The sequence below is a fragment of the Ammospiza nelsoni genome, chromosome 1, assembly GCF_027579445.1.
Source record: "Ammospiza nelsoni isolate bAmmNel1 chromosome 1, bAmmNel1.pri, whole genome shotgun sequence".
NCBI classification, from domain to species: Eukaryota; Metazoa; Chordata; class Aves; order Passeriformes; family Passerellidae; genus Ammospiza; species Ammospiza nelsoni.
Window position 1 is genome coordinate 48,139,357 of NC_080633.1, and position 23,397 is coordinate 48,162,753.

At 41.2% G+C, this 23,397-nt stretch overlaps 1 protein-coding gene across 3 annotated transcripts in view; it reads right to left on the minus strand.

Moving 5' to 3' along the window:
• ELMO1 (engulfment and cell motility 1) overlaps positions 1-23,397 on the minus strand; it is a 303,943-nt gene that overhangs the window by 59,403 nt on the left and 221,143 nt on the right. The window contains exon 1 of one of the 3 annotated variants that reach the window (XM_059473768.1): positions 21,539-21,725. The exons of the other annotated variants lie outside the window; for them this stretch is intronic. The gene's annotated coding sequence lies outside the window, so the exon portion shown is untranslated. Of the gene's footprint in view, positions 1-21,538; positions 21,726-23,397 lie in introns of those variants that run through there. 3 annotated transcript variants of the gene reach the window in all.

Here is a 23,397-nt window from a genome sequence, read left to right on the forward strand (position 1 = left end):
TTCTTTCTTTCAGAAAAAAAATGCCACAAACAAGGGACAAGAGTCAGTCTGGGATTTTAATCTGCACAACTAAATAACTTATTATGCAGCATTGTGGCAGCATGGAGTACTTTAGGGAAGGAATTAAGTTTTAAATAATGGGACTCAGCAATATCCAAAATGGGTGGTTTTTATGTTGGCATGAAAAAGGGATAAGATTTCTCCTTGCTGATGGTATGTAGGATACTGCACTCTGTAAAACAAGCTGGTGGATATGAAACCCAACAAAAGAAGAGCTTTGTTGAAGTAATCAACATATAGTAAACATTACCTGCATATTGCAAAGTACATATGAGAAATGTTTCTGTAATTAAATTTTAAGAAGGCAGTGAAACATGCTTCTTTATTATCTTTTTCTCATTTGTGATTGAGCAAATGGGTATAAAAAGTAAAAATAGCCATTTTTCATCTCCAACCAGGTGAAAGCACATCTCTCTGCTCTGCTGTTGCTGTGCCCATGGCAACATTTACCAATACATAGGCAGATTAGTGATTAACCAAGGAAAACATTAGTTTACTGTAATGCATGACATGTTTTGACAGAGAGGTGAAAACTCATTGGCCCAAGAAAATACTACAGAGGATGTACAGGTCTGTGGTTAATGTATATTCATGTACAATATTGTACATACATGTAGACTCAGTATACACTGCAATTAAAAGACGAATTCATGCAATATGTTTGCATCAATTAACAATGGATGATATTTGCATATTTTTCAATTGGCAATTTAGAAATTCCCTTTAATTGTGAGAGTTTGAGTGGAAATCATACACAATTAATATTATCCCTTCTTTTCTCTCTTAGTTATTCTGGTCTCACAGTCATAAGCCAGAAGCAACTTTCGTGACTTGAAATAGGAACATAATGCTGACTAAAAAGGAAATTAATTTAAAATCTAATAACTTCTCTGCACTAGCATAGGCATAAATATTGTGGACAGGGTTTTAAAATTCTTTAGGTAACTACATTGAGCACAGAGGTTCATTTCTACCTTTTAATTTTATTCAGTGTTTTTATCCAACATTTTGGAGGGCTCCTATCAGCCTTAGTGCTGTAATTCCAAACAATCTCTGTTATAGCCATTACAATAACATTGAATCAAATACTGCTGGCAATGTATTGTCAACTAAGATCTATTAGAAAACACAAATTCATTTACTAAAAATAAACCCCAATGAACCAAAAAACACCTCAGAGAAAGCTGCAAGTATCAGGCAGGTGGTTACCCATGTAAACAGTCCACATCACCAGCCACAGAGTTATCAGAATTAGTACCAAATTAGGCTTTGACTGGCTGCTGGGAACACTTTGATGTTGCTTTCTTTGAACACATAACTCTTCCCCCTCTTCCCCCAGGTGAAGTTTAAGAAAAAAGACAGCAGTAACAGCCCAGTGGAAATGCCACAAACTGTACTTCAAAAGAGAGAGCAAGGAAATGGTAGCTCACAGGTCACCAATGTACAAGGTCATGAGTGTAAGGCAATGACAACTGGCATCACTTTGCATTATGCTCTTACAGGACGCCCTTCCTCCCCTCCTCCCCATCCCTTCCCTAAGCAGACACATATAGGCATTTTATTCCTCTGTCAAATCTCTGACATGAGAAATGGTATTTCAAAACAGAGAACGGACTCTGTTTTCAGAGACAGCTTGGAATTAGGTATTTATAGTAAAACAACATATTTATATAAGGAGAGAGAAAAATCTAACAAAAAAGCTTGAAATGTATTCAGCACTGGAACCTTTAGCACATCATATTCAGCTCAGCTGGTAGTTTGCATCCCTCATCACATGCATCGAGCTGCCAAAGATAAAGAATTCAGCATCTAAACTCACAAAGCTCTGGAGAAGCTGGTGGGGGTAGGAGAGGGGTACCTCACTGTCAGTGAGAGCTGTGTGGGGCTCAGCTGCAAACACAATGGGCAACAGCCACACACACAGAGGCACAAAGCAAGCTTGCTGACCTGGAATCATAGAACCTCCTGAGCTGAGAAGGACCCTCAAATGCCACTCTATCCAGCTCCTGGCCTTGCACAGGACAGGCCCAAAGGTCACACCATATGCCTGAGAACATTTTCCAAACACTTCTTGATCTGTACTTGTATTTGTCAAATAATTGACCTACAAGTCAGAAAGCAAGATTCTTTCTGTCTGTTGTTTCAGCATACCAAGGCAGAATTTTAGTATGGGGAAAGAACAGCTTCAGATGGAACAATGTTACTTCTTCTACACATGAGATACCTTACTCAATACTTAAATAAGCTTTACAAAAGTCAATAGATATGCAGACTATCTAGAAAAGCTGCAATCTAGCCCCTTCAGCCCAGCAACACTGTAAGTCTGACAGAAGTGTCTTCTTGACAATTTCTTATGCCCTGCTACTCATAAACTACCCAGTCTAGAGTTTGCAAGTTTGTACTTTGTATAATAAAGTAATGCCAATTGTCTAAAAAAAAATTCTATGGTCTGTTGCACAGCCCTGCTTTTTCACATTTTCCTATAAAAGATTCTTGATCTTGGGAAAAAATCCCTTCTCATTTGGCAACTCTAATTTTTTTCCAAAATCAAGACAGAATCATGTCAAGCCTGAAATTTATGTAAGCATATAACTCTTGATTTATATTTTTTGTTGACCAAACTTTCTTCTTCTGTAATAATTTAAAACTCGGGCAGAAGCAGGACTAATGAACAGATCTAGGCTTTCATCCAGGTAAGCACTCAAAGGCCCTGAAAGAAGGAACTCTGCTGAAAATGGGGCCAGCTCTCTTGCTCTGGACTTCAGAGCCAGTTCATGGGAACTGAAGCACAGCCTGCACCACTCAAAGTTTACAAAATGAACAAAAAAGATCTAAAAAACCCCAAGATTATCCATCTATTCAAGTGGTCTGGATACCTGCTTATTAATTTTTTTGCCATTTTAGTTACGTAGCTGTAATGAGATGCTCTTTAACGTTGCTTCCTAACATTATTCTGTGATTCTGTGCAAATGTAAAAAAAAAAAAAAAAAAAAAAAAACAAAAAAAACCCAAACAAAAAAACCAACCAAACCTGAACAACCACAAAATCAAACAGATCTAACAAAAAACTCCAAAGCTACCAAATGGGACAAAATGACAACCAAAAGCTGCACCCAGTAATTCTGTGCAAAATCCCTGATGCAGATGTAGCACAGAGGCACTTTCATTGTCTGGGCTGATTGTGTAACTACACAGAAAAGCAGCAGGAAAATGCCCTCAAATGGCGTATGCTGTATCTGCCCCAGGAGATGCACAGTTCTGTCACTGATGAGCCCTTGGAGCAAACCTGCACCACAGGCAAACATTTTTATGGAACTGAGGTTATGAAGTCTTTCTAAGCTGTTCCTTTAAAAAGCAATTCTAGATATTATGCCTGTAAATCAACATTTTTGTTAATGAGACAGTGGTTGCACTGGCTGACTGTACTGCCTGAAAAATCATAATCCTGAGATTTAGACTGCACTCAAATGGGTCATACAAACCCAAAACCTAACCATGATAATTTTAAGTGTTTGCCTATTTGGCTGGTATTTATTTATAAGTCACCTCCAGCTGCTGGGGATTTTTGGCAGAGCCACCACTTGCATGTACGGCCAGTTCTACTCCTAGCACCAGTTCTACTCCTCAATTCTAACCATAGCCTGTTACTACTCAGCATGTACAAAATCTATATTGTCTTCTCATAAGCTTTTCCTGCCCTTCAAGATCCCACTATGGTTTCTGGGACCACTTTCTATAAACCACTCCTGCGACCTCTCTTAAGTTACCTGATACAGACTAAGACAGGTTCTTGCTGGTGTCTCAAATACACATACACAGCGTTCTTTATTGTTGCTCTTTGCTCTTGTTTATTTTTCATTGTTTTGGCAGGTTTTTCTTTCAAATCGTTTCTTTTGGGCTCTTAATCTTCATCTCCACTTGCCAAAGAAAAATGGTGAACAAGGCACGCAGCTCTCAGCAGGAGCAGCAGCAACACTCAGAATGAGAAGAACAGCAAAACTGACAGCTGTGCTTTTCTGCACTGAGCACAGTGGGTAAATCAATACCCCAGCAGCCCTGCTACCATCTGTGGAGTTTCTGGAGCAGACTGGTTATTTATAGAAACTTGTTTGCACAAAGCCAATATTTACCTGTCGGGGCTGTCAAAATTTGCAATCCATCTTTGCTGTTACCCTGCTGTTTTTCATGTCAATAGTGGAATTTTCCAAAAGAAAATACTGTAAATGTTTCCCCCCTCATAAACGTTCCCTTCCTGCAAGGGTTGGTTACGTTAATTGTTGCAGCAGGAATGCATCTGGTTTCCATAGGGCCTTGGGGATCCTCCAGAATGCAGGAAAACTATAGGGATGTCAAGTCTAAAGAGCCTGTTTTTCTGTCTTGTTCCAGCAGCAGCAGCATGGCATTTCCCTGCCAAGGCCAAGCGGAGATTTAATGTTACAAAAAAACAATCATTCCCACTCTGAAACTGAAATGGTTTTCTTTTGGAATGTTGGGCTGCTGCTGTTACTGTTGTAACCATAGCCATTATTTTCAAGCAGACAAGAAGTTTTAACGTGAAAATTTCAGCGTATTTGCTTTTAAAAGTGAACTCAGATTCCAAGGCAAGAATGAAATGCATGGGTGATCTCAGTCCTGACTCCTTGCAGACTGACATTTACATCACCAACCTACAGGCATGTCCGAAGGGGATGAGAAGGAGGAACAGACTTCTGGTTTCTGTCCCAGTTTCTTCAGGTAAGAGACTGGACTTCAGTGCCAGGGCAGAGTGAAGGACTGGGGATGGCTTCTGCCAGTACCTTTGGGTGGCTTTTTAAAGGCTGTCACTAACTAGGACTGTCCTCACAGAGCTTTCAGTTGTCAGTTTTCTGAAAATAAAGGGTTCTTCGTAACCATAGACCTACTGAAAATGGCAGTCAAACCCAGCATCACAAATCTTTATAATTTTCCATTTCATTGAAAGAGTGTATCTGCTGCTGTAAATCACAGAGAGGTTCAGGGTGCAAAGTCAGCTCTTGAGAGCACCTGCAGTTTAACTCTAAGCGAGATACCAGCACCCAATGGGTCAGCACCCAGCCACATCACTGGCCAGCAACCTGTGCATCCTTGCAGGATAGGGCTGGAGAAAGGAGGACAGGACTTAAAAGTAGAGCAGGGTTTAAAGTAGAGCAGGGCTTAAAGTAGAGCCAGTAGAAGCATTCTTCAATAAATGGTTTAGAGAATTAAGGATTAAATTATTCTGTCAGATGAGGAATGGATTCTGTGATCTGTACAGCAAATAGCAGTGGAAATAGGACAGTGCTTAAATACATGCCAAGCTAGAAGCCATCTGAAAGATATGGAGAACAGGTGAATAAGGACACTAAAGAGAAGCAGAAAATCTTTTCTATTTGCTTCTGTTTGTTGTAGTATTAATTACTGAGTCCTATGACAAACAGCTTCCTAGCCTTTGGGTAAGAAACGGCATAGAGCCAGAAAATGGAACAGGGAAATTTCTCATTCTTGTTTTCTCCGGTGAGACTCACAAAAAGGTTCCTCTTTTATATAATATGGTTTCAGATGGTTTTTGAATATTATTTAAAGAGCATGTCAAAGCCACAAAAAAGTAATTCTTCCTCTCAGATAAGGTCCACGAACTCCCCCCAGGGCAAGTATTAGAGAGCCTGCAGGAAAACTGCTTGTTAGACAAATGGAGCCACAGATGTTACTTTTATCTGGTGTACAAAGCAAGGATGTTACATACAAGGCACAGATACCCAATTACGAAAAGTACTATTTTTAACACAGACTTTTCTCCAAAACAAAAGGCTCCTAGAATTTTGTCCCTTTTTTTTTGTGGGAGGGGAGGGTGAGAATTTTTTAGTCTTGTTTCCAGCACTAGTAATTGGCATTAAAATTTTTGAGAGATGATAATGCTCAGGACCTCACAAATTCAATCTACTGGTGACAAATGCTCTTGTCATATGTGCACCATATCCACAAATGCATAATTCTTTTCCTTAACAAAAGCATCTGAAGCATAGTATGGAACCTCCATGGCTCAGAGTTCTCCTGCACTCAGATTTATCCATAGCCAGAGCATGGTACTCCTCATTGCACTTCATTATTAACCAAGTTTTATGTTTGTAATATCAATGGTTCTATTGTGCTTTGCCAGACGTAGTCTAGCGACCACTGTGCTATTGCTCCATGTAGATTAGATAAATATTTGTTCTATCCTGCCAGAATGCAAACAGTGCCCCTATCCCAAGTCTTTGCTGGTGAAGCCATGCTTCCTTTGTTAAGCTGTGACAGATCTCACAGCAATAAGAGCACTCCATCAAAAGAAGAGCAGTCTCAAGGAAAGGGTAATGGGAAAACAGTGGCTGAATGGACTGGAGCTCACAACATCCTTGAATACCCAGAAATTCTCATTAACCACAGATAGCACAATATTAGCAATGTGCACTACTTGACTAAATGTTAGCTAAAAACTTGACAAGCACCACAGTCTGAAGGTTCATTTCTCACTTTAAATACACAAAAACCCCAAACTGAAAGAAGGCCTTTCCTTTAATTTATGAACTGTACTAACATTTAGGTAGCATATATTAATTGCTGACTGCTACAGATCCCTTTATATGACATTGAACACATAATTTAATCCTTCCACGTGTTCATTCTCCTTTTGTCTTACTCCCCGGCACTGAAGACTGGCAACTACCATATCTAAGAGAATAAATAGAGGAAACTAATGCTACAGGTAGTATCAGTATCTCTCCTGCTATATGTTGCTGCCACTAAGGGTTTGAACCACTGCCACTTTGGGCTACAAGATCCAGGAGGGCAACTGAAAATGTTGGGTGCTTTTGCTTTCTCCTGAATTACCTCAGAATGTAATTTTCAGATACTATTTCATTTAAGGAAAGAGAACCTGAGGTAAGTAATTGACTTGATTTATACTGTGGCACATAACAGAGGCACTCAGTTCTCCAAGAGGATCCACGTGGCTTAGAGGGCATTGGGAAATGTTGTGTCCTGAAGCATGCAGCAAGGCAGATGGAATAGAAGTTTAATGGTGTCCTCTGCTCCAATGCCTATTACTGAGTCCCAGGAATGGGACCAGGATGACCCAAGTGATCCTTTTCAGTTCAGTGATCATTAGTCTTTCCCTCCTGAGTCTGATTTAAAAGAAAAAAAAGGAAAAAAACCTAATTTCAGCCCTCAGCATACTTGTGTGATTAGGGTAATGAGGAAGAGACCATTTTACAAAGCAGTTCATGGATTCTTTCTCTCTTTCAGATTTCAGAATGCAGCTGGTTTCAAACTCCCAGCTGGCAAAGAGGGAACTTCTCACCATAAGTAGTCTGCTTAATCTGGGGACTTCTCAATCAGGCACAGATGAAGCAGTGACATGATTACAGGCCTTGGTCAAGTGTTGCAATGCAAGATGATTTATACTAATCAGCATTCTCTAGAATCAGTGCAAAACAAATCCAACACAACTACAGACCTTGAAAGAAGTCTTAGCCACCACTGTTTCTTTGGTCTGAAAATACCATCTTGACAGATCTTAGCCAAGTAATCAAACACTTACATGTAGCACCCAACACATCCTGGCCATCAGAAACATCAGTGGCATCTGTTAAACACCATCTGTAAATTCCCTTTTGCTGTTGACAGGTTGGTTATGACCACAAGGAAAACTTACCATTTCTGAGATTTCAGTGCAGTGGTGCTCCCTATACCTCTAGAGATTTCCAAGTTGTCAGAAGCTATCCACTGTTACCCATGACCAAAAAACTCTTTCTCTCTCTGCTCTACTGAACACTGAACTGAAAACTCATGCTAAGACAGATGTACAAGTCTCCTGATTTGTGAAGGTATCAACTACTATGCATGGGCTATTTTAAATCAAGCTTCAACAGCAATTTACAGACAATTTAGAGGGCTAGATAAGAAAAAGAAGATGGGAGAGGTGGATTTGACTGGCTCCACTTAGCTTTTGAGGCACTGTGACATAGAAACCAGATACTTTCTTGCCATGATCTCATGATGGCAATTTCTCTTTCTCCTTCAAGTCTATTTTGACATATCAGCAAAGTACCAGCCTCCACTTGGCCACTATGTGTTATCTGCACACTGGCATGTCAGAAAGAATAATGAGACAGAAAAGAAAAGAGAGAGAGGGAAGGAGAGAGAGAGAGAGAAAGAGAGAGGAAATTTACTTCAGTCAAAATTCTCAGAATAATAGAGTGATTTGGACCAGATTCAGTCTGTCTCTCACACTGGATTAAAAAGCCAGGTTTTGGACCCCAAACTGGTACTATTTATGGACACTGATGTATTTAGAATATTAAAGACAAATAACCTGTTTTGAGACATATTAAAAATATAATATATAGAAACTAGAACAGGCATTCATTTCAGTCTGCCTGCCCTGTATCAGATTCCAGATGACCATATGGTTTAATGTCTCACATTCACCTACAGAAAAAAAGGCTCTGCCTTACTGGCCAAATGTGAGCCGTGCCTGTGACTCCAAAAAGGAATCCAAACTGTTCCTCACATCATAAACCATGCCCATGCCAGTTGTATCAGAACATGAGCCTTTTTGCTCACAAACTTAATCAGGGTCATTAAGATCCCCTCATTAGCAGTTTTATACTGTCTCTGTATCAACATGGATGGGCAGAGAGAGGTCAGACTCTGGAACTTCCTTTATTCTGCACAGGAGAGCACATAAGCCTGGGGAATGGAGAGGGTGGTTTTAATTAATCCAACATAAATAAAACTGCCTGAAAACATAGTGAGGAATAGAAGCTCAGCCTTCTGTAGGTCAAACCCAAAGGCTACATTTGTACCCTGGGACAACTTCATTATCCTCAGCTGAGCTGCACAAGGGATTAATTTAACCCTCAGAAAAGGGTCACGAGAAACTGGGAGAGAAACAGAACAACCCATTAATAAGAGCTATAAGAATACATGTTCGTAGAGTTTAGTTCAAATTCCTCCTCACAGCTGCTGTTTTAAGTGTAAGCAGGTACATATAATAACATCACAATTTCTATTCTGCTCCATCTGCTGTTGTCAGAGCCCTTTCTTCTATTATATATTCTCAATAGCTTTTAATTTAAATCATTTATCTCCTCAAAACCCTAAGATTCTGAAAACCCTAAGCCTGAAGTACTGAGGCTTGTTCACCTGTCTACTTTAATTTTTTTTCTTTTGCTTCATTTTAACTAATTCTAAAAATGTATCTGTAAGCCAGAGAACATTTTTTTTTTCTTAATGAAGCTAATTGTTTCAGCTGTGGGCTGCAAGCAGTGTTCCTATTCCAGAAGGAGAACACTGTCAGATTCTAAATGTGACTGTGTACCTTAGGTGTAAAATTGTGCAGTAGCTCATAATTGTATGGGCTGCCACTACCAAGCTAGAAAAAGAAAAAAAGGGTGGAAAGACAAAGCATTAAGAGCAGAAACATCCTAGGACTCAGCATTTTTTAAGATCAGGGACATATTTTTAGTAGCTATTTATATTTCTGAACTTTCCTTTCTGTAAGAGGATTGTTTTTTGGGCAGCATGGTGAAGATTCCACATTGTCTTTTAATCTGTTTTGATGAACTAAAGCATCCCAATGTAAATGGAAGCACTGGAAAATGTAAATGACCCTGAAGTTACTCAAATACTTTTCCCAATCCCAGCACTTATAGGAACAAGGTAGAAAACACCTCTGTAATAGATACCTAAGTGAAGGTGACCTACCTATGGTGTCCAAACCAATATGGCCTCTTCTCTCTTCTTCCCTCCCTCTCTTGTCCTTGAGGGTTCCCTCATTCCTCCCTCACCAATAAGTCAACTTGCACTGCTTCCCATCACACAGCAGGCCTGCATCTTGCTCCAAGAAAGGAGATGTGCACAGCAGGAGGAGACACTGGAGACACTCCAACCCTGTAACAGCCAAGTAACCCATGACCTGGAACTTTTATTTGATCCAACAGCTCTCAACAAACAACTGGCATCACTGGTCTAGGTTAAACATTGACAGTGCCCAGTCATGGCCTACCATTTATTTTCACACGTTATATAGTATGCTTACCCAAACTTTAGCCCTTTCAGACCCAAATTTGGCTCTAACAGTAGTAAAATTGAGTTTTGAAGAAAGGCAGCCCTCATTTGGATGCAATGAGCCAGAAATAAGTTGACAGAACATAAGAAACAATTTCAGGGTTATCACAATAGTGTTTCAGGGTTAGCACATAGGGTTGGCTACTCCTGCTTCTCTACAAAAACACTTGTGTTAAAGGAAATTTCACATCTCCTGTAAGAAACTAGAACCGTGGTATTTTAACTACAAAAGCATCCTTGGCTAATAATATAGATTTACATCTACAAACATTATTGCAGCTTGTTTGCAGGGAAATCTTAACTCTAAGGGCTCAAGCCTATTTTTGCCTGCTCTGAAGCACAGCATTGAATCCTCAGTACACTTTACACCTGCAATTTCCCATTAAGTAAGGACAGTGCTGCTGCTCAAGGGTGGCAGAGGCAGAAAGCCAAGGACCAAGAGGGAAATTTCCTTGCTTGATTCAAAGGGGTACACCAATTCTGTGGAGGATGGAGGGACTGAAGCAGATTGTGTTCATTTGATGTAGTCATCAACCACACCATGAGACAGGGCCTTCTCCTTTCCTACTTCTCAGAGATAGGATGCCTGCCAAATACAAATAATAATTTCTTGCTCAAGGTTGGACTTAATGTTTCCACTCTGGATATGGCATGAATGTTCTCTCCTCCCTTCACAACACACACTGCCAGCAAGCCAATGAATCTTGGCTTACTGTTCTGCCTTTCCCCAGTTTTCACTCTTCTCTGCCCTCAAAGGCTGCAAGGACCTGCACCCTGCTCTCCTCCCTTGGATTTTGCTGAGTACTTTCTGGCTGTTATTCTGCTCTGGTAAAACTCAGAGCAACTTGACTTCGCTTTTCCAGAGTTTTAGAGATAAGTCCTTTTACCAGCTTTCCTAGTTTTAAGTGAGTATACTGCAGATTTCCAGAAGAGATGCATTAAATTAGCCTATATGGAATAGGAAACTTGCCCTCTAGTGTCAGGTATGTCTGCATCTTGCTCCTGCCTGGAGTGTAGCTTCTAAGTGATCAGTTTGGCCAACAGAGAATTTATTATGCCTCTCCAGCTGCAAGTTGAAGCAAATCTGATGTCTCCTGATGTCAATGGAAAGCTACTAGATATCATCTATAAACATCTCAGCCTGACTCCTGATACTTGCACTACTGCAAACAGGACCACAAGCTTTATAGCATCATCCTGGTACTTTTACTCCTCAAGTCCTCTATCTTAGGACTGATTTTCTAAAATAAACTAGAAAGGAATATAAAGTGCTATGATTTTATGTTTTAAAAGAGAGATACCTAATTCTGAAGGCTCATTAGCAGCTTCTGGATGAGAAAGAGGCTGCAGAGAAACATGCCTGAGAATTGGCTCCCCTCCTTGTTCTCCTAAGAGCAATCTAGACATTTAGAGTGGGATATCTGCACTGGAGGTGCTGTAGCCAGGTCATGCTGATATTTGCATGAAATTTTGGTGGTTATCATGAGATGTCCTCTCCTATTTACCCTGTGGCAAGACAAGCCATATTAAAGCAAAGCCCTGGGGGAGACAGTGGACTGCCAGATCAGTGAGAAAAAGTGAACAACCTCTAGAGCAAAGCTCTTTTTCATGATGCTAACTGAAACTTTGCCAGAGGTAAGGTTTCTAAGCAGGGATGATTTTCATCATCACTGAAGTAAGGCCACCCTCAAAAGACCCAAATAAAAGAATGACATCCAAGCATTACACTGAAACCAACTAATAGACTAGCCAAACTCTTTTAAAAGAAAATTCAACAAAATCTAACCACCTGCTAGGTTAAGCCAGTTTCTATTGAAAGACCAGTAATTCCAGCGTGGCTCTTGATGAGAGCAACACAACTGACTGCAGGGGGTTGGATTATCATCTTTAGAAATTGGTGGTTAAAGATCCTGAAATACCACAGGATTAAAAGCAGAACAGACAGAATCTCAGCTGATCAAATGCTGCTGTCAAACACACAAAGTTTAATATTCCTTTCTATCAAACACCAAAATATGCATAAAATAGTGGAAATCTGCTATTTTTCTTTATTTTCAAATTCATACTTCTCTATGATATTTTCAGAATTGTCAAGATTGATAACAGCAGGAAAATAACTTGATTAATAGCTAAAATCTTTATATTGTTTTACAGCCTTGTTTCACTTATACATTTGTCAGTATGGCATATGCTCTTTTCTGCCTTTTAAATCTACCTAGAATCACATGAAAAATTAAAACTAACCTGGAAATACAGAGATCTTCATCTTCTGCAGAAATTTACATTTCCAGTGAAGATCCTATGAGTTGTATTAGTAAAAAGTCTTGTAGGACTACAGAGCTAACAAAAAGGTGATGCATTCCCCAATTATTTATAACACCTATACACACAGAGACAACCATTTTTCTTTTTGCATCAGTAATGGTAAGCATCCCAGTCATCTCCTCCTACTACATAAATCTGGATTTCCCATTAATTTCTAATTGGATGCATGCATACTAATATCATATTGAGAAAACCCTCCTGTCTGCAAGACCAAAGGACTCAGCTTTCCTAAGAAATCTCTAACACTTTTCAAAGTAGCTCAAATAATTCTTGGATAGCACTTGCATATTGGAGTAATACCACTGAAGTCCATATAATGGCTCCTGAGACTAATTCTGCTTGGCACAATAGGGAGCTCAAAAAATTCTTATTAAGCAACCCATTCTTAGACATAAATTAAATGTGCTTTGGTTAATTATGTCCTCTCTCACATACATGGGAAAAAATCAAAGAAACAGAGAACTGAATTGTAAAAACTGTAAAGAAAACCTTTCTTTTTAAATATATAGAGTAACTAAGCAGTATCCTTTCTGGCCATAATATCAAGATTTGTGCCAATACACTCACTGCAGAGTTAAAAAAAAGTAAAACATTACAGTCAGAATTGAAGAGCTAAGCATTCACAGCAGGGCTTGATTGTCAACCTATCATGATCTAAAACACACACATCTACTTCTGCTGAGTCAATGTAGTTTTAAAAATAATGGATTCTTTTTCTAAAAAAAGTTCCCTACCTCTCCAAGGCTGTTAAGGTTAGCATGGACTATTTACAGGCATCAATGAAAAGGAGGAAATCTTACTTTGCTCTCCTACTGTTTGGTAAGAGTAGCTTGCAGGTTTTCTGCAAAATCTCTGTCATCTCTTGACAAAACTGGAATTATCAACAGGGCACAATTGCATGGCAGCAAGATAAATCAGTGACATTACAGAGTGACTTGGAAGGATGAAACAATTTGATTGACTGAGCTGCTGGACTGTAGCAGCCAACTTGGCTACAAGTACGCACTTTCTCTTCCTTTCTCCCTTGCATCCTGAGAGCAAAGCAAGTAACAAGCTGTTATCCCTGGTGGAACAGTCTTTTTTGTATATCAGCAATCAAAATTGTTACTTGTTTTGCGACTGACTCACACAGAGCTCTCTGACATCTTTCATTTTCTTTAGGAGGAGATGCCTTTTGACTGACTTCATGGTACAATTTGACCATTTCAGGCCAGGAGGAATTCAACCCCTTAATTCTGGGGACCAGCCTAAAAAAAAAGCGACTTCTAGCACTTGTTTCAACACAGCCAAGGTTTTGCTTTCTGGACTGGTGCTCTTTTTAAGCAGCTCCTGAGTTTGCACCCTGACCATGATCATGTAAGTGATGGATAATGCTGAGGGGACCGGAATTGTGAGGCAGAACCACTGTGCTCTGCCCCAAAAGTGACCCATAACCTGCCGTATTCACTTTTTTACAGGTGCTCTGTGGCACTGGCAACATGTAGGTGCTACAAACAGGCTGTGGCATCAGGGATGGACAATACCCTTGCTAGGTTAAATGGTTTGCCAGCAGCAATGATGCAGAGGCAGTGATGAGAACACCAGATTGAGGGCGTGATCTGAAAGGATCTGGATTCGGGCCCAGGTGTCTGCCTGTGCAGGAGATCATGATGAAATGTGCACATTTCTTCACAATCACAAGAACCACACACTGTGATTATCTGCTGCAAACTGCAATAACCTCTGGGATTTTGGTGCAATAAAATCTTTAAATCATAGTTCAGGCAAACTTCTGGGACAATCAGCAACTGAGCTCTGGTGCTTAAGTTGAAAGTCACAGAATTAGCTGGGGGACTTTCCTATACTTTTCACATCATGAATCTGTCTTTCATCTCTCCAGCTGAAAAAATCTTAAATTTCATTCAATTACAAGTACCCAATAACATCTAACAAAATTAGAAAGGTGTCTCTTTTATCCTTTGTTGAAAACTGACAGAAAGTCCTTTAAAAACCTAAAAAGGAACACAATCTAGCAATTGTTTATCTTACCAGGTCAATGATAAACATTTATGGTCAGAACTGTATACCTGAAACGCTTGATATTTACTCCACCAGAGACATTCTTAGTCAAAGTTTCTTGCTTATACCTTAAATTTGTAATACAAATTCAAGGCCTTGAAATTCACTGGGCTAGAACCTTTAGCAACAAAAACTGTTATTGGGATTGGTGCAAAGTTCTTTCTGGAGTAGATGCCCATGACTGTACAATGATGGAAATCCTGCATGCAGAGGTGAACTGATACATAATTTCATGCATGAAAAACCAGAACTTATTTTAAGACTCACTTGTACCTTTTCAGTACCAACGAAAATGAGCATAATTTCACTTGCCATTGAAAATGAAACTTATGACATTCTAAGCATAATGGCAAAACACCGTGTTGCTGTTTGAGATAGGGGAGTAATTTGAATAGGGGATTTTAAAAGGTAAGTTGGGAAGTGGGAACAAAGGAATTTGCTTGTGAAACTGCTGTGAATAGACTTTCCACTCTTCTATTAAATATTAAACTGGGTTATAGTAGCATTTAAAGGCAGAAAAATTCAAGATCAACTATTAACATATAAATATAACCCAGCTCCTCAGTGCTGTTACAGAACATCAGAGGTGTTCCTAACTCAAGCCTTTGCTTATTTACTACTCCATGCACCAAAGCAACTGGTCCTGAAAAAGTGAGAGGTTTCACAGACATTCTGTATCTCTTGGCAGCTGTAGCTACTCCTAAGCATGACCCTGAGAGCTTGAACAGACAACCAGGAGTCTCACATCAGGGAGGCTCCTCAGCACCATGCTTAATTATCTGATGGGGAAATGATAACCTTGTGGTGCTGCCAAAAACAGGGACACGCTTCCCTTGCAGGGCACTCGAAGCTTTAGCTCCAGCACCTTCTGGCACATCCCACCTGGCTGAAAGCCAAGGGCTCTGCTAAGGCTGCTTGTGCTGAGGCAAGGGAGCAGTGCAGCAAAAGGCACACCTTGACTCTGCTGCACCTTTTGCTGATGATCCATCCACATGGAGGAAGGACAAACTCTCCTTCTGGTGCTTTCATGCAGGACAGTAGGAAATACAAGAAGACAATACAAACAGAGCTGTATTTCTCAATCTGCAGATACCTTCTTGCCAGTCCTTCAGGAGGTCTGCCAGAGCTGGGATAAATCTATGACAACTTACACCTTTGCCAGAAAAAGGGTGGAAACTGGGAAACACACCACACCTGGAAGAGGGGCTGTGGCAGCAGATCTCTGGCCACAGAAAGCAACAGGCACAACTTTCCCAGGCATTGTCCTGGGGAAGGCTGTGAGAAAAGAATGAGAAACAATTCTTATCTTCACTTGCTGCAGCTGTTGAACACATGGAATGTGTTATGGAGATTTGTTTACCAAAGGTGGTTTCTTGTTTGGCCAGTGGTGATGGTGTTTGGATGGAAGGACCAGTTGGGTCCACCTGTATCGTGAGTGTCTGTAAGGGCAATGGGTTTCTTAATAAGTATAGAATAATAAAGTGATTCATCAGACTTCTGAGAAGCATGGAGTCAATTCTAATTATTACCCAGCCGGGAGCCTGGGATGACAAGGGGCTGCAAAAGTAGAATGGAATAACACCATCCTTTGCAGTGGCTTCTGTTAGGCATCAAACAGAAACCCCAGTCTAAAGTTAGAACCTTATTGACTTTCATGGCAAAACACTTGCCGAGCTATATTTGTAGGGATCTAGAAAATCTATTTTTGTTTATGTTTTCAAATCTGTTTAATTAACTTGGTGAAGCTAACAAATAAAGAAACATTCTGCAGCTATCCTGAAAGTCTTCCTTTCACTTCCAGGATCCGTGGGTTCATGTCTTTCAGAAATGTGAACTCATTCAAATCTTTTCACAATTTCCCCCACTTTTTAAAATATTTCCATTTCTTTCTCACAGGTGTCAGAATACAATGACAGCTTTGATCTTGCTGGAGATAACTGTATGTGGGTAGACTCTTTTTCCTGAAATGCAGACTGGGAGTGGATCCAGAGGTCAAGCCAGAAGGTTACCTATATTTGAAAACCACACTTACAGAAAATCCCTTTGTGTGGCTTCTAATATGCCTCTGGATGTGAGTCTTGAAATACCTAGTTTTGAATGCTGCTCTCTGTATCACGATATTCCAAGTCTTAAGAAAACTGAAGTTCAAAGAGAAGGGAAGACTGAGAGAGTTGGGTTTGTAACTATGGAACAAGCACTTTCTTTGCCACATCAAAAGCTCTGATAAAACCAGTCCAGTGATTCAGGATAAGAGCATACTATTTGATGTATTAATTTGACAGTGGGTTAGCATTAATAAGAAGATCTCCTTTTTCACCCCATTACAAGATTGCTTTTGTGCATTACAGAGGAGTTTAAAACACCCAAGATTGAGCTAATCAAAGTTCTAGTTTAAATGAAGGTCATGCATGTCTTCTGACGTCTCATTTTCACATGCTTTTTTGAAACCACTTAATTCCTAGGTAGCAAAACCTGCTAGAATTTTGTAAAGTCCACAAAAAATGGATCTATGCTCTTCAGACTTTTAAAAATGCTGCTGGCTTATTGTAACATGTATAGATTCTGCAAGTTACCAAAACCAAGGATAAATAATGAATGAATATTTTCATATTCAGAGTGACTGTCATGACCCTGACTGTACTGAAACTTTATTTAATTTGGGTGAGATATGTATGCAGATGATGCTACACTGGAAAGTGTAAGTATGGAAGACAAAACACTTTCAAGTTACATGGCCTCTGATAAAGAACTTAAAATTTAATCTCTCTGACACAAAGTCTTCCCTTCATTATGCTTCTCCTCACAGAGGCATGTGTCTAAGGGGGACTGTAGTTCCTAATGATGGGGAATGTGGGGTGTGTGAGCATTTTCTTAACAGATACTCCAAGAGAAGGAAGTACCAGCAATACAATCTCAAGAAAAAGGGAGTTAATAAAAACTTCTGCTTGTGGCCATCAGCGCTGCTGTCCTCACTTTTCTTTTCTGAAGAAGCAGCAGGTGAAGGGGGGGTATGATTTCATGAAAGTGTTCTAGTTTTCTGGAAGATATCAAGTCAAAATATAGAGGGAATGTACAGTTTTTTCCTTTCACATTTTTGCATCTGAGAACAGTAAAAAGCAGTGGTTTTTAGCTGGTTTTTGAAGAGACATAGTAAGTGAGATCCATAAGAGCAGCACACTTGGATGGGGAAAGACGTGCTTCCAGGAGCCTGTGCTAGGCTGAACTCTAGCTTCAAATGACAATATCCATGAGGTAGTGGCACACGACTCCTCTTCATGAGAGTAGTCCTGAACTCCTGCCAAAAATCCCTCTATATGCCACTTAGTGCTTCAAGACAAGAAGGATAATGACAGGTCTGTAAAATCTGCTGGAATTGACAGTTCTTATTGTTCTGAAAAGTTTTCGTGACGCACAGGAATTTTCAGATTAGCACTGCACAATGTTGAACAAAATGGGTGTCAAGCAAATCAATGGGCTTTTCACAATTCACAAGTCTATGTTTTACTGCTGTTCCATTTTTATTCTGTGCTTGGTCTTGCTTTGTTGTGTGCATGTGCCATTGGAGATGTGAGTGTGTATGCACTGAACAAGGAGCGAGTTTTCCATGGCATGATGTTCCATGTAAACCAAGGCTTAGCATGGAGAAGGCTTTTCTCCTAAAAAAGTGGGAATTTTTTTTTTCAGACACAAAAATAAAGAACTGTGGATATTTGTGTGGTTACTTGGAGTTACAACTGTCTTCTGTTCATTTTGGAGGTGAACATAGCGAGCCACCTTTTTTACACCCGTGTGTAAAAATTTGTGCCAACTCACTTGAACAATGGGGTGAAAACCATATGCAACTGAGGCAAAACTGAAGACTGGTGGCTTCAGCATCTGTTTACCTAGAACACGAATGACCACCAGAGTTTTTGTAACTGAAGGAGAGTTAAGATCCAGGAAAATAATGAAATATTCAAATTGAATATCTCTCAACACACAGAAAGCTCAAACCAGAATTTCTGCTCTATGCTTCCAGTATAGCTTGACATATGGGTATAAAGATCTACAAGCAGATAAAAGATAACCCATTAAGCTTAAAGCCCATAGAAACAAAACAAAGCCTCTGGGATGCCTCTTCCATTTCAGTTTTCAATTTACCATCATTGAGGCAAATAGAAAGAAAAAAAAAATAACCTGCTGCCTTTGTGAAAATCTCACTGTTCCAAGAAAAATATAAGCATAAGACTGAAGATCAGATCAATGCCTGGTGGCATCTCGTGTAAGTCAATGGAGCTATGCCAATTTGGTCTGGCACCAAGCATTTTAGAAGACATATGAGCCCATCAAACCAAGTGTTTTCCAATGCAACCAATTAAAGCTACCCCAAGATAGCATTTTTTTTTCAGCTTCTGCATCCTCCCAACTGCTGCCAGCATGCCACAGCTCTCACTGAAGCCTACTCACTCCTCTGTTGCTGGAACTCTTATAGCCTGGGAATCTGAAATGCCTCTCCCACGTAGATCATCCCCAAGCACTAACGACGAGCAACAGTTCTCTGCACCATCAGATCAAAAATCCAATGCAAGCACGGCTTGGACTGCAACACGAGTTTTTCCACCTCAGGCATCACTGGGGTTGGAAGCCCTCAGACAGACTGATCCAGTGCTTAGCAGTTATAGGCTGTGTCTCTGTCTCCCTCCCTCCCCAGCCCCCTCCTTTTATCTGCTAATGCACAGGGATAGACAAGCGAAAAAATCCCTTCAAACAAGGTTATGGGAGAGAGAGGAACTCCATCACAGGCAGTGTTTGCCTAACACTGGTGACTAAACTTGAGAGGTTTATGTTGTTTGAACTACATCCCTGGAGTGCTAACAAGAATTAAAATATCATCTTAAGAGTTGCAGTCACCTTAAAAGACAATGTTCTCCTACGCTTTCACATCAGTAATCATAAAATAAAACAGAAGGCAGAAGGTATGGAACAAAAAACCCTCAAAGGTGCAATTAAGCTTCATTTTGATGCATCCCAAAGGTGTTCAAAATGATCAGCCAGGAACAACCCATGCCCAGGTGTGCAAGGGTCCAAGCTTTCTCACAGATTTTTGTGGAATATCTTAGCCTAGATCAAAGCATCCACCTTCAAGATGGGGAGTGGGCACATCTCTTTGCCTAGACACATCTCTTTGCCGTACGCAATGGGATTTTCAGCTACACCAGGGCTAAGTAAATACAAATGAATGATACAAGACCCTGGGGAGGGTGACATAGCAACAAAATACCTTCCTCATTGAAAAAAAATTATTCATTCTTGGTACTTTCATCGCTGCCGAACAAAAATAAGAATTGCAATGATAGCTAACAGTTATCTCTTTCTTGCATACCTTAGAAAAATGCATTTTTTTCTAAGCCCAGTGCCATAGGATGCCTGGGGCCATCATTTCAATAAAAGGTAACCCAAACACCCCTGGGAAATACAGGGAAGAATGACTTATATCTGCGTCTTCAGAAAAAGCAATAAGTCAAGCTTAATAAGGGGTCCCTCCTGAATTTGTTATACAGCAGGTTAAACACTCAAAACTACACAGAGGAGTAGTATTACACACACCAATAGACAGTCTCCCTGTATTGATGCACTGAATTCTGTGTTCTGTATTTAAAAAAAAATTATATTGATCCAGTAGCTCTTCAAAACACAGACACATTCTGTTTTGGCATCAACTCTGAGGCAATGCTGTGTCCTTTAACTGGAGGGATAAGCTCTATGTACACACCTTCCTGCCACAACTTGCAGGGCAAAAGCAAAGCTGACCAGTTAAACCAAATCTAAGGAAATTTACACCCTCAGCCTGAGATTCCCAGGCAGCAATGTGACTCCTCAGCAGTTCCTAATGCTGGGAAATGAAGCTGTGTGTTAAGTTCTAAAATGAACACAAGACACCAAAAATGGATCCCTAAAATGCAGCCAGCTTCATACAATGTTTGCACCTAGTTTGGGTTACTATAAAATACCCGATACACTTGACAAGCTCAGGAACAGAGTGAAAAAACAAAAAGTTTTTTTTCTAAATATTTTTTCCCGATGTCTGCCATTTCTCCTATGTATTTTCACAAACCAGATGACTACAGTCTCTGAGAGGGTTAAGCAGAGACAACCATGAGCTTCATGCAGCAAAGCTCCCTGTCACGATAAAACATGAACAACGCTGAGCCAAATTCATGGCTGGTGTAAGTAACCCCAGAGGGCTGCAGAGGGACAGATTTGCACACACACTTCCCTCCTCTTTCTAAATAGACTGTTTCTGCTTTACAGAATCAAAAGCAGAGTCCCAAGAGGCAAAGAAATCAACTTCTAACACATGCCCCACAATGGTGAAAAAGGAAACTCTTCACACTTTTCATGTACTCACAGGTTTCATAAACAAATAGGAAAGCTTTTGAATTAAATGTAGTTTAAAAAGCCTTCAAAGAAGAATAAACCAATTTGAGAAAAAGAGAAAAGGTACAGGAGGGGTAGGAAAAGCAATGACATTTTTATGCTGAACACAGTGATGAATGATGAGCAACTCGTGTTTTCTTGGCTCAGGGTCTGAACTGGCATTTGACAAATCACCGTAATAACATACCTGTTATTATTATACTGACACCAGAAATACTGGTGACTTCATGTGGGCACCTCAGACTTTTGTGCCTGCAACATTCTGCTCCATGTGGTTTGCTTTCCCTTTTCAGACACAGGGGTGATCTGAAATACCCCGAAGAACACAGCATCCTTCCACAGACTAACCTCAATTAGGCTAAAAAAACCACCCAAGGCAATGCAAACAGCTAACTAGTTTGTCCGATGCCCGAGACCATTCGGAAGAACGCATCTCGCTACACAAGACACAAAACCGAGGAATCCCTCGGTGTATATACAGTTGCCACCAATTCGCTTTTTGCCATCCCTCGACACCACCAATCGCTCCGCGCCCGGGCTGAAACAGCAGCATAAAGTACACGGCTTTACTTACAGAGATCTCGTAGCTCCATCGTTGCCGATGACAAATTCACCTCCCACACGGCAGCGAGCGGATGACTTAATGCAGCCCGCGGCGGGCGGCTCCGTGCGCACGGCGGGCAGCGGCGGGCGCTCCGCGGCGGGGGCGCGCTCCGGGCGCGGCCATGGGCGGCGGGCGGGCTCGGACCGGCGCTGCCCCGCGGCCGCGCTCCGCTGCCCGCGCCCAGCTCCGCTTATGTGCCGGGCGCCCGGCGGGCTCCCATTGGCACGGGCGGGCGGCGGCAGCCAATGGCAGCCCACTCCCGCGGCAGGGAAACTCCTGCCCGCTTATTTAGCATCTCGGGAGAGCCCATTTCCGAGGAAGAGCGCCGCTTCCCTCGCATCCTGCCATCGCACGGCGGGGATGAGCGGAGCAGAGATCCCCGTCTCCGGGGCTCCCCCCGCGCCGCCCGCTCGTTTCGCCTCAGAGCCCGGCGCTCACCCGGAGGAAGCGCGGATGGGGACCCCGGCATCCGCGTCCACCTTGGCGGGGGCCGCGGGGGAGCGCGCCGGAGCTCCACAATTACTCGCTCCATCGCCATGGAAACAGCCTGGATGCAGCGGGCTGGATTTGTGTAGCACATCTGCTGCCAGGCTCATAATCAACCGCAATCTCATCTTTTCTCCCTTTGCTCGCGCTGCTTATTTGATTGTGAGTTTGCTCTCTCTTTTCAGACATGCTGGGAAAGTACACGCAGACAGAGCCGTGTACACGGTGACTTTCTCCCTGTGCAAACACGTCAGGACACACGTATGTGTGTGCACACACCCCACCAGTACTCACTTGTATGCATGCTAAGGAGGTGCACTCTCTGTGTGCCCAAATCACACAATCATAGGCTAAAAGATCCATCACCTAGTTCCAACCCCCCTGCAATGGGCAGGGGTAGCTTTTATGAGTGCTGGTTGCTTGAAGTTCCATCCAGCCTGGCCTTGAACACTGCCAGAGATGGTGCATCCATCTGTCCATCTGTTCCAGAGCCTCATTACTCTCACAGTAAAGAATTTCTTCCTAATAACTAATCTAAACAAATTCCCTTTAGCTTTAAGGACATTATGCCTTGTCCTGTCACCCCATGCCCTTGTAACAAGTCCCTTTCCAGCTGAGGAAAGTGCTCTAAGGTCTTCCTGGAGCCATCCCTTCTCCTGGCTGAACAACCACAACTCTCTCGAGCCTGTTTTCACAGGAGAGGTGCTCCAGCCTCCTGATGATCTTCCCTCTTTTGGACTTGCTCCAACAAATAGTACACCTTAGTCACATTTCAAGTTTAAGTAACTGACCAGCAGAAGACAGGACTACTGCCAAAGTATTGTATTTTGCTTTCCAGCACCATATATTGTACCTCTCCAAAACAAGGCGAAAATCTGAGACAGCTTTTAGGAAACCTCCAAAAATGCATCTGGCACCCACAGACAGTGACCTGAATCTTCACACAACTAACTCTACACTGGGTATTTCCTGTCCTGTTCAGGTGATGAAATCCACCACTAAGATATCTTTATGCCCAAGGGTTCACAAAAACTCTGTCCTGACCTCTGACAATATAAGGAAGGAGAGATCATTAGAAGAAAGGAAGCAACACTGGAGAGAAAGAAAAGATTCCTAAGCCACCAATGCAGTAAGCAAAGGAACTGTATGGCAGTTACGGTTCATTCAATTCATCCTTTCCTTTCTGTTACTGAAACTGCAAAATGAGGAGAAAAATCAAGTTCATGCATTTATATTAAAAAGACAGCTTCAAACCAACCATGAGGCACTGACATACTATTATTATGGTATTAAGAATTTTAGATGGAAAAAAAATGAGGATACATTCCTTTTTCAGGAACCCT